At 53.0% G+C, this 12,013-nt stretch overlaps 1 long non-coding RNA gene across 1 annotated transcript; it reads right to left on the reverse strand.

The window, feature by feature from the left end:
* Nucleotides 1-4,954: 4,954 nt before the first annotated feature.
* Nucleotides 4,955-10,828, reverse strand: LOC127694059 (uncharacterized). The gene is made up of 5 exons (XR_007979781.1): nucleotides 10,070-10,828; nucleotides 9,523-9,607; nucleotides 8,013-8,189; nucleotides 7,788-7,887; nucleotides 4,955-6,342 (listed from the first exon to the last, which is right to left on the reverse strand). It is a non-coding gene; the product is annotated as an uncharacterized LOC127694059 (long non-coding RNA).
* Nucleotides 10,829-12,013: the final 1,185 nt, after the last annotated feature.

Below are 12,013 nucleotides of genomic sequence, written 5' to 3' on the forward strand. Positions count from 1 at the left end.
CCCTGCACCCACGCCCCTCATGGCAGATGGAGGGCCAGATCTCCCACACTCTTGCCCTTGGGGCTGGTTCACTTGCACACACACCCTACCAGGGTTGACTTAGGTCTGCTGTCCAGGTGAGATTCAGGGCCAGCTTTCCCAAGCGCTAAAGCCAATGAGGGGCAGGGCTAGCTCTCCTGAGCTTATGACCCTTTGAATAGTTTTCTTAATGGCCAGAGATGTTGAGGAATGGTAGGGGCATCACCTGTGCAACCCAACTACCCCACAGTAGACAAGTGGTAGGGTCAGCTCTCCCACACTCATGCCCTTGGGGTGGCTCACCCTTAACCCTTTACCTCCCTCCCACTCCTTCCTCACACCCCCTCTACCCTCCTCTCCGCTATCAGGGCCAGCACCATTGTGCTGCCTGGATGAGACGCAGGGCTCATTCGCCCATGTGCTGCCAGCGGTGAGACATGGGGCCAACTCTCCAGAGTACTGCATCCAGTAAGGGGTGGGGTTAGTTCTGCACAGCCTGTGGACACCCGGGTGGTCCTCGGTGGCTGCCCTGACCAGGAACATTGCCATGTTCTCTAGTGGTAATATGAACCACAGACATTACCATCAATCCCTGTTACACAGACTCAGATATGGTCCCCGGCACCAGCTCTACCTCACCATGGCCCCCGGTAGCAGGGCTGCCCACTCATGACCAGCCTCGGGTCTTCAATTCCGTCTCTCTTCACAATGTTCAAACTGCCCCACTTCTCTTTCTCTCCCATCTGACTACCACATACTCACTCACTGGGGTGGTTCCAGCTGCAGGCTGGTCACACAGCTGTCGGGCTGGCCTCAAACTCAGAAATCTGCCTGCCTCTGCCTCCCAGAGTACTGGGATTACAGACGTGCGCCACCACTGCCCGGCTCACTCCCATGTTTTAAGAGTTTTATAGGTTTAGACCTCATATGTATGGCTTTGGTCCGTTTCTTCGTTTCTTTGCGATGACGTTTATGCAAGATTTGCAGTGGGGGTTGGGTGGCATTCTTTTCCCTGTGGTCATTCACCCTCCCCTTGCATGTTTACAAAGCTCAGGGGACGCTAATGCCCCAGGAAATGCCAGCTGGGAAATGCCAGCCTCCCAGACCTCAGACCATGTGACCCGAGAGGGTTGCTGCCCTGGACACAATGCAGTTCTCCCATCCACTTAGCTTATCACCATGACTCCGCTCACCTCATTTGTACCAAAATATATTTACTGAGCGCTGCCGTGTGTTTGGCTGAAATAACAAGTTAGGGAGTGAGTAAAATAATGCGGCCTCGTTGTCAGAACTGGAAGGGACCCAAGCGGCGGGGTGTGTTCCAGGACAGCAACTTGCTTTGAAGATTGGAAGCCTCTAAGACTCACCCGGAGGCATCAGGTGGCACAGGGCCACGTGGTCTAATCACTCTCTACCCAATGCTTTTGACCCCGTGCTGGCTGCACCCCTAGGCAGGCAATGCCTATTTATTCATTGAGTAGGTCCCCTGTGTCAGGCCCAGTGCGGGATCTTCTGAGGCCGAAGGGACAAGATCCCTGGACCCTTGCCCCAGGTTTCTCCTCTAGGGACCTAGGGTGGGGGCTAAGCCTGGCAGATCTATCTTGGGCTTCTAGAACCTCCCTTTCCCGAGCACCCCCTCCATGTAGGGCCATCCCTTGGCTCCAGCCCAACCTTCTCTGTTCCCTTAGCTGGAGCACTGAGAATGTGAGGCGGGCGGGCGGGCGGCAGGCAGCCAGGGGCACAGGGCGGGCCGAGAGGAAAGGCCCAGGTCCGGGTCATTTCCTGGCACCCTTGTTTGCCGCGTGCCCCCGACTTCTGGTAGCTGTTTCCGCCCCGCCCACAGCCTCCCTGTCTGAGTGGGCAGCTGGCCTGGAACTGGAATCCTTCCACCCTTGGGTCCTTACCTCAAAGCCCAGAAGTCCCTAGGCTCTGTTGAGAATGTACCTCCCGAACTTGGGCACTCACTGACCGGGTCAGGCAGCCTTTTTGGGAAAGGGTATCAACATGCTTTTTGTAGTCCATAAAAGATGCATAGACTCTCAAAGGGCTGACGCAAGGAGCCGTCCACTAAAACCCTCTTACTCAGTCAGCGTCTCTGCGTTTTCTTCTTTTACAAAGTCTTCCAGGATGCCTTTCAGGACTCTCTGTCACTCCTTGGGGTCTTAATCCTAGGGTAAGCTTTCTGGGCTCTTCTATGATGGGGGGGGGGCAGCACCTCTGACCATAGCCTATGTGCCCTTACCAATCGAGTATCAACTTCCTTAAACCTGTGGGGGGCTGGCAGGGAGTATCGTCTCAATGGAGCAGAGAAGACTCACACTGTTCTCTCCAATCCAGGCAGAGCTTTGTAGTCAGAGCTCCCAGCACCGTGCCTGACAGAGGCTCTGAGTTTCCTTTTCTGGAGACCCTGGCTCTTAGAAGCAAGTCCACCAGAGCCACCCACCCTCTTACAGTTACCATTATCATCTCCTATAAAAATACCATTTGTTGAGTGGCTACTTAGTGAGTGTAAGGCACCATTACAATTCCCAATACACCGCAGTGAATCTGTAACTAAGGCGCGATGGTTTATTTAGGAAAAGTGAGGCACAGGGAACACACACACACACACACACACACAAATGCCCAAAGCTAATAGGTGACCAAATATGGCAAATACTTCTCAGAGAAGAATCCATGGTAGGGCGGGCATGCAAGAACCCTGGGGGATGGTGGGTTTCTTCTAGGCAGGAGAGGACTGGGGCCTTGTAGGCAGAGAGTAACCAAGTTACAGGGCTGGAGAAAGCAAGGAGCGGGCGTGAGCACGAGGGGCCACCTGCTTGCTGCCCGGGCTGCGTGGCGAGGACAATAGGGTGACCCCGGGAGGAACCCACATTGTCTGGGAAGGGATTGTTCTGTGTGTCATGGGACCTGAGGTTTGAGGAAGAACAGACTGGTCTCCCAGAGCTCAGGTGAGACGGCTCCAACAGAAGAGAAGTGAAGGCCTCGGGCCAGATGCCAGGGGCTTCCCTAGTCCGACTGGAGCCACTCCTCTGGAGTCCATGGTTCTCATTCTTTGCAAAGGAAGGGACTGGAGCTCTGGATGGGTTAGAGTAAATTGTGCACTGGACTGAGTCATTCCCCTCTGAAATCCCCCATCCCAAATCTGTCCTCTCCCATCCCGTCGCAGCCCATCCCCCACCCCTGCTGGCATCGGGCCAGGCCCTTGGCTCTCTTTGCGCACTGGTGGGTAGAGTGGGTGCCATTTGTGGACAGGAAAACAAGATTATCATAAATGAATAAAGTGGAGGCAGCCTGGCTGCAGCCAGGCCACCTAGAGAGCAACAGAGGACGGAGGGACTGAGGGCAGCCTTTAAAGGCCTGCTGAAATCAGCAACCCCAGGGGGCCAGTGATGGCTGGGTTTCCTACAGCCTCCTCAGCGTCGCAAGGAAAGGGCTTTTTGTTGGTGTGTGGATCCAGGCTGCCACAGGGTCCCTCTGGGCTCTGGACTCCTTGTCTCCATCCCCATCCTGGACCTTGGATTTCTATCTAGGAGGCCCTCTTGGTCCCACAGCCACGACCCAGTCTCTTTTTGCTGCCTCAGCCTCTGTCTCCTCTGCATCCTTCTAGGTACCAGCTCCTAATCTAAAACATCTCTCAAATCCATCCACATCTCTCCGACCTCTCACCCTCTCTCGCCACCATCCACCCACACCTGGTCTCCCCGATGCCCTGGCTAATCCCCAGGTTGTCAGCTTCTTTCCTGGAGGAATCGGCTAAAGTTCTCTTTGGGTATCGGCTGATGAAGCCCTACTCTTGATCAAGCACCTAGGGCTTCCTGAACATGGCCGCCAAAGTATCTGTGCTTGTGATTTTCAGTGTTTGCCTTTGCTCCCACGGTCCCCTCATCTCTTCCACCACCGTTTCTGCCTCTCTAACCCCCTGGTCCTTTCCACTGTAATGGCGGTGAGGGGAACTCTGCCTCTGTGCTGTACCCCAAGAATGTAACCTAGAGCAGTCCTGCCATTGAGGGCAGGGCGGGCGTAGCCTTGATGCCTTCCAAGCCTCACCTGACGGGCGGAGTGGGTGGGGGTGGGGGATGGGCAAGAGAGAAAAGAGCCAGAAAGCAAGACCTTCATCTCAGTCCCCATGGACTGCCCCCACCGGCCACACTAAATCTTTCCTTGTCCCCACCCCCCTGGCTCCCAGGCTCTGGTCCTTCCTCTCTCCCCCTTCTCAGTGGTCTGAGTCATCTGTGCCTTGGGCCCTCATCTCTGGCAATGCTGTCATATCCTGCCTCCTCCCTGCCAGGGAGGAGGAGGGCTTACCCCTGCCAGGTGGGACTCCTGCATCTTAATAGGAGCCCTCAGAAGGCCAGGCCCTTCACCTATCCCAGGGGGTCCTGTTGATGAGCTTTTCTGTCATTCTAGCAGGAGAGAGCTTGTATGAGAGAGGTGAGCTGAGACTGGCTCCCAGCTCCAAACCCATGTGGGGCCAGTCAGACTTGACCGCCAGGGTCAAGGCTTCTGGGAACATAGTTTGTGTTTCCCATTCAGCCTGTCCTTGGACGGCTGCCTCCTCAGCCCTGCACCAGTTTGCAAGGAGTTTTCAGGTCAGTGGTACATATATGTCCACTGCCTTCTGCCGGGTGACCCCAGGATGGGAGGAGGGAGGGGAGGAGGAGGACGTGTCTACCTGTATTACTCTAGCCTTAGGTTATGCAGAGTTGGCCCGGAGGAGGAAGTGAGTCAGTGGGCACAGCAATCCACGCCTCAAAATTCTGACTTTCCTTTTCAACCCACTGAGCCAAAACGTTTGTCCCAACAGGATCTTGGAGTGGGGGAGGGGCTGGCAGTGGTGGATGTTAAAGAGACAGAGTCTCTTGCTCTGTTGATCCATTAGGTTTTATTATTTATTTATTTATTTATTTATTTATTTATTCATTCATTCATTTTGGAAGGTTAAAGGTGAAAGGTTATAAGAGCTTGTGGCTGACTGAGGGCAGCTAGACAGATAGGAAGTTGAAGACCTGCTGAATGTCAAGGGCTGTCACAGGGCTGGGAATTACAGGCAGGCGTCATCACAGGGAATATGACAGTTGCCCCAGGGTGTTAATGACTGGGCCCTAGGTTGCTGCTCTAACAGACCTGTGAGTTTGTTATCTTGTTCCCAATATACAGATAAGGAAATTGAGGCTAATGGGAGGAAAGAGACTTGTTTGTTTGTTGGTTGGTTTCTCGAGACAGGGTTTCTCTGTGTAGCCCTGGCTGTTCTGGAACTCACTTTGTAGACCAGGCTGGCCTCGAACTCAGAAATCCGTCTGCCTCTGCCTCCCAAGTGCTGGGGCTAAAGGCGTGCGCCACCACTGCCCGGCTAGAGACTTGTTTAAGATCACAATCCCATCCATCACTTAGTAACCATACTGCCATCTCAGGCAGGCCAAGTCAGTGCAAGGCCTGGAAGTTTCCAGTGAGTGTCTGTGCTGTTTTGTGTATATGGTAGCTGTGAGGGATAGAGTCACTGAGAGTGGAAACTCACAAAAGATTTCAAAGAACAAACAAGTGAACATTTTCCAAGTATTCCAGCAGGCAAAGGGTAACCATTTATGAAGGGTGTTGGCCTGGCCTGTCTTGTTCGAGGAATTCCCTTGGGAGTGGAATGAGATACATTGACATGCTGGGGCGGTGGGTGGGGGATGGGAGGAGCAGGCAGTGCAGGGAGAGGGACCTGTAGAGTCTGAGGCTGCAGCCTGGGGGAACTCTGCAGCAGGGGTCATCAGCAGGTAAAATAGTAGCCCATAGGGTCACGAGAAGGTGACCTCACTGAAAGAACGGTGGGAGGAGACAGTGAGGGAGAGCCCGGGAGGGGAGGGGTTTGAATGAAACCCAGAGGGCCAGCTCAACAGGTTATGGCTACCACCCTGAAGAGGTCAGACCCATGGACCAAAGCTGACAGGGACTCTGAGAAAGCTTCAGCTGGAGGGCGAGACAAGCCTTCCAAGAGAAGGAGGGACTGAAACCCTTGTCGAAGTGAAGGGAGGGAACCGTGATAACCCAAGGTCCCTGCTCCAGAAAAGGGCAGCCGGGTGACTCGAGGCTATGTGTTCTACGCTGAGACCCTTGAAAAGATACGACGAGGTAGCTGATACAAGGGACTGAGGGCAGGGAACCGGCAGCAAGCTGGAGGTAGAGGTTCCCTGGGGATCTGGGAGGGACTCCGGAGCGGGAGAGCAGAGCGGAAGTGAAAGTGTGAAGAACACACAAGGTGAGGTCAGCGGGGTGCAGTCATTGTCCCAGTGTGCGGCTGAGAGGAAGGAGCAGGCACCAGGCTTCCAGCTGGGAGGCCTGTGAAGCGAGAGATCTGGATGATCTTACTGCCTTCCCACTGGACTGAGATCTGGGGGAGCTCACTGCCTTCCCCCCAGGACTGAGATATGGGCGAGCTCACTGCCTTCCCCCCAGGACTGAGATCTGGGGGAGCTCACTGCCTTCTCCCCAGGACTGAGATCTGGACGATCTTACTGCCTTCCCCCCAGGACTGAGATCTGGACAAGCTCACTGCCTTCTCCCCAGGACTGAGATCTGGGCGAGCTCACTGCCTTCCCCCCAGGACTGAGATCTGGACAAGCTCACTGCCTTCTCCCCAGGACTGAGATCTGGGCGAGCTCACTGCCTCCCCCCCCAGGACTGAGATCTGGGGGAGCTCACTGCCTTCTCCCCAGGACTGAGATCTAGACGATCTTACTGCCTTCCCCCCAGGACTGAGATCTGGGGGAGCTCACTGCCTTCTCCCCAGGACTGAGATCTGGGAGAGCTCACTGCCTTCCCACCAGGACTTGGATTCAGCAGCTACAACTAGGTTGCCAGAGCTTGGGGCGGCAGTGCTGATTCAGGACATACAGCTATGGAGTCTCAGATAGTAAGAGTCAGGCATGGTAGCACATGACTGTAATTTCAGTACCTGGAGGGGCGGGGCTGAGGCAAAGAGGATTGTGGGTTCAAAGATATCTCGGGCAACACAGGGAGACTCTGCCTCAAAAGTGAGCCAGCAGAGGGGTCAGCAGGTGAGGGCACTTGCTTCAGAGCCTGGTGACCAGAGTCTGATCACAGGTACATGATGTCACATGCACACTACAAACATACATATACATGTATGCATGCATACATACATGCATGGAAAATGTGGAGCCATTTTACCTCATCGGGGTTTTTGTTTTGTTTTGTTTTGTTTTTGTTTTTTGGATTTGTTTTTTTCGAGACAGGGTTTCTCTATGTAGCCCTGGCTGTCCTGGAACTCTCTCTGTAGACCAGGCTGGCCTTGAACTTAGAAATCCTCCTGCCTCTGCCTCCCAAGTGCTGGGATTACAGGCGTATGCCTCCACTGCCCGGCCTTTTACCTTATTGTTGAGGAGACACAACAGTTGGGTGTAATGGTACACACCTTTAATCCCAGAACTTGGGAGTCCAAGACAGGTGGATGGACCTTGAGGCCAGCCTGGTCTACACAGTGAGACCCTGTCTCAAAACCAAAACAAAAGCCGAAAGGAGAAACCATGGAAATAGGTTTAGGTGGTGTTCGTTTGTGTCATGCTGGAGATGGAACTGGAGGCCCCAAGCCATGCATCACCCTGTGATCTACCTAGAGCCCCCTCCTCCCACTTTTTGTGTTGAGACAAGGTCTTGCCATACAGCACAGGCTGGTTTCGAACTCACAACCTTCCTGCCTCCACAAGTCCTGAGATCCAGGAGGGCCTGACCATGCCCAATGGATTTGTAATTTGTATCCTTACCTGAATGCATAATGTATTTCTTTATTGTGTGCAGTGGTCCTTTGTGTTTGCTCATTTGTTTCATTGTAGTTTTGTTTTGTTTTGTTACTGTGACAAATATCTGAAAGAAACAGTTTAAAAGAAGGGTTTATCCATTCAGTCTGGTCACTTGGGTTCCTTTGCTGCTGGGCTGTGGGTAGGAAGAACATCACAGTATTGTGTGTAGTCGGTGGCCAGGCGGTTTACCTCATCACAGACAGGAAGCAGAGAGGCAGGAAGGGGCTAGGGCTGGATACAGCCCCAAGATGACGAGATGACGCACCGCACCGGTGACCTACTTCCACCAGCTGGGGCCACCTCCTAAAGTTTGCATCATCTTCCACAATGACAGCTCAAGCTGGGGACCAGCTCTTACACTGGAGCCTGTGGGGACACTTCATATCGAAACTGTAACAGCAAAACACACAGAGTCTCACAAAGACCACTAAGTACCTCCTGAGCCACGAGGACCTCGGCTTCTCATAGGGTAAGACCAGGTGCACTAGTTACGTGGATTGCCCAGAACGGGAGGATGTATTTAAGCAAGCTGGACACGTGCCACCATTATCTTCACCAAGGCCACTTGCTAGGGTTAACTCTCTCCCCATTATACCAGTCAACCACTGGCAGAAGGTGAGTCAGGCATGTACACCACACATGCCCTCTTCCTGAGGAACTTACTGTGGAGGAAAGGACCTGCCTGCCGGTAGAGCAGATAGCCCTAGGGCTGGCTTAGCTCCAGTCACATCAGACTGTGTTCTCAACGGCTGCACCTTGGCAATCTTGGTGAGTTCGACTGAAAACAGGTTGACACCTCTGTCACAGGGGTCTTAGAAGAGACCACACAGAATATGTGCCCAATAAATATCAGTCTGTGGGACCATCAGTTTCTCCTCAACGGGGGCCATCTTGACTCTAGAGCAGAGTCTGTTAGAGTTAGGAGCCAGACAAGAAAGGAGAGGGGCCTAGGGTCAAGCCAGTGTGGACACAAGGCTATGCCTTAGGCAGTAGGAAGGGACCTTGATGGAAGAGGCTGGAGTCAGGGAAATTTCCTTTGTTTCTGGGTACCTCACTAGGCCCCCATGGGGGCCACTGCGCAGTAATGCTGAGGCCCCTTGCTTGGTAGCTCTCCTACACCAGCACCCCACCTCCTGTGCCTGGTGTCCATTTTTTCACATACTCCCCACCCTCCCTCTTTCTCTACCCCTGTTCCCGTTCAGTCAGTTTTACATCTTCCTCCATCATTTCTTCTTGAGACAGGGTTTCCCCTGTGTAGCCCAGGCTGGCCTGAAATTTACCAGTTAGACCAGGCTAGCCTCAAGCTCTTAATCTTCCTCCTAGTGCTGGGAGTACAGGTGTGTACTGTTAAATCTGTCTTCCATTGCCTCCACTGGTACCTACTGGTCCCTCTAGGTCTGTGCTGGCCACTCAATCCCATGCTGTAACAAGTGCACATACTCTCTCCCTCCGTCTCCCTCCCCCCTCTCATTTTTTCTTTATTCTTATCACATACAATAAGCTTGCTGTTTCTCATAGCCTCTCACACACACCAACCCTATAACACAAGACTGTCAGTTTAGCCTGTTTAATACTGAGTTCCCAGAATGCTTTGCAGAGGCTGGAAAGATGGCTCAGCTGTTAAAACACTAGGCTCAAACCCAAAAAAGACAGAGAAGGGGGCCAGAGGAAGCCCTTTCTTCCTAGCAGAAATCTTTACCTTTGTCAGTCCCAGTGGGGGACTTAGGTCTGAGCTGATTCAGAGAAGGATTTCGCCTTGGGGCTTGAGGTAGTCAAGGCCAAATCTGGGTTGGTGGAAAAGGAAATCTGACAAAAGGCTCAGCCACTCCTTCCTCCCTCCCACTTGCTCTGCTCTCCCTCCCAAGTAATTTGTGTCTTCAATCTGAGTGACCTGAGTTTAGGTTCAGTAGCAGGGCTGGTTCATTTAGTGCTACAGATCCGAGGAGCCCTGAGACACACTGGACGCGCTGATGAGGAATACTAAGAAGGCGTTTTGGCTAGCCTTTTTGCTTACTGCATGGGATTCCAAGACCTGGGGTAGGAAGGTGCCTTTGCTCAGGTTAAGAAAACAGATTAGTCAGTGCTCAGCCCTAGCAACAGGCCGCTGTGTGGCCTTGTAATCCCTGCAGCAGCTGACCAAGGCTGTGTAGTCCCACTGGTGCGAACACAGCAAGCACTCCAAGAAGAACGGAAGCCGCCTTCTGAGAATATTGACATTGTCACTGATCCAGCTGGGAAAACTTTACCCCAACACAGGCCAACTTCTGCATTTCTTCTTTTGAGGTCTCTCAGGCCCGTCTCTCCTTTCAGCTCCTTTTCCTTCTCCCGGAAGCCTTCCTGACTCCTCCACAGAACGCACAGCTTGCTTGTTGGTGCAGTCACCTGCAAAAGCTGAAACTATCTCACCAAAGGTTTCACTCAAACATCAGGATGGATGGCACCACTCATGACCCAAGAGAGCATGAAAGGTTTGCTTGTTTATCTAATGTCAGTCTCTGAGGTCAGCAGCTCCCAGATGGCTTGGGAGCCAGGATGGAGAATAATGTGGATTTCCACTGTGGTTGGGGGCTGTGGTGAAGGTTCACCCTGGGAGGGGCTCTAGGACTCTCCTTCCCTCAGACAATGAAGAAGAAGCCCGGTCCTTGCTTGTGGGCTTATTCAGGTGTGAGCCGTTAAGGATAAGAACGGGGAGGGGCTTAAAGGCTGCACGTTGTGAGGCCCGTCATTTTACACACATCCGGTGTGTTTCTAGGCCGATTCATTCTCCCTGAGGAAGAGATGACAATGTGGAGGTGACTGGAGGGGTGAGATGAGGCCCTTGAGATAAAATGCTCAGGAACAAAGAGTCTCAGCCCTACCCTACCGCATGGAACTGGGAGTTCTCTCTCCAGATCTCCAGCCTTGACTTAGGCCGCCCATGTCTCCCTCCACCCCATTCCACCCCCCCCCACAGGCCTGCCGGACTCTTCCCACATTCCTCAGCCGGGTCTGTCTTCTTTGGGTCTCCCAGCTCCTGCTCCCACATTCCCTGCGGACGCTGCTTTACACTGGAAATACCACCCCTCATCCCTTTCCTGCTCCAGGTCCCCAGATCGGACATGCTGGTCCTTCCTGTTTGGGATGGTTTACTAGATAAGGCCTGGCATGGGGCCCATCTGTCACCATCACATGACTCAAAGCTATTTTGGACAGGACCCTTGCCTATACCAAGATACCATGCTGGCCCTCCAGGCCCTGGCTATCTACACTCCTCCAGGAACAGGGCCAAGAGCCAAGGGAGCTCTCCAGAAGGGCAAATGCATCGGCTAGGCTTGCATCTAGCTTCCTGTTCCTTGACCCCGGTTGTCTTTGGTAGCTCTAGCCCACAAGCCAAACCATGAGAGAGACTGAGTGGCCCTGGAAGACACAGTTCAGCCTAATAACTGTTCCAAGGGCAGCCAGGGACAAGTGTCTGCTCCCAAATGCCACAGAGAAAACTGTTATCGCAGCTGTTCTTGTTTAGGTATGTCTGACTGTCTGAGCAACATCTGCCTGGAGTTTGTCTCTTAAAGACACAGCTGTGGTCAGCGGCTCCAGCCCCTGCTCCGCCGTGCTCCCTTCCCGTGAGCTGTATGACTTTGGATATCCAGGTATACTCCTGAAGTGTTGCTCCCTCTCGAGGCAAACAAGGGCCCTAGTCTTGACTTTCAGGGGGCACCTGGAAGGAAGAAGTGAGTCTGCACGTTAAATGATTTGTAAGATTTGAAGCCAGGCTTCAGAGGCCACTCCCCTGGCTCTGATGCTGAGGTCACCGTCCTAACTGTACCTGGTTAAGGATGCTCGCTGCTCAAAAGCCAATATTCTGAGGCTAGCCTGAGCTACAAGGCAGACGTCATACCAGGATGGCAAGATAAGGTAAGGTGCTTGCTGTGCAAGGCTGATGACCGGAGTTTGACCCCAGAACTCATGTAAAAGTGGAAGGAAGAACCGCCTATCTCATGAGGTTGTCCGGACTTCCATGTGTAGACTGAAACATGTTGTATATGAGTGAGTGAGTGGTCTTTGCTGTCTATGGCTTACATCTCAGGGATTTTGGGTGTGTTTGTTTTGTTTTTTCCCCCTCTTCCCAGAACACTACAAACCACTTTATCTCCCAGACTGGTTCCTGAATGTTTCCAAAACATACGTCCTCTTATCAGAAGTGAAACAGC

Source organism: Apodemus sylvaticus, chromosome 10 (assembly GCF_947179515.1).
Source record: "Apodemus sylvaticus chromosome 10, mApoSyl1.1, whole genome shotgun sequence".
Taxonomy (NCBI): Eukaryota; Metazoa; Chordata; class Mammalia; order Rodentia; family Muridae; genus Apodemus; species Apodemus sylvaticus.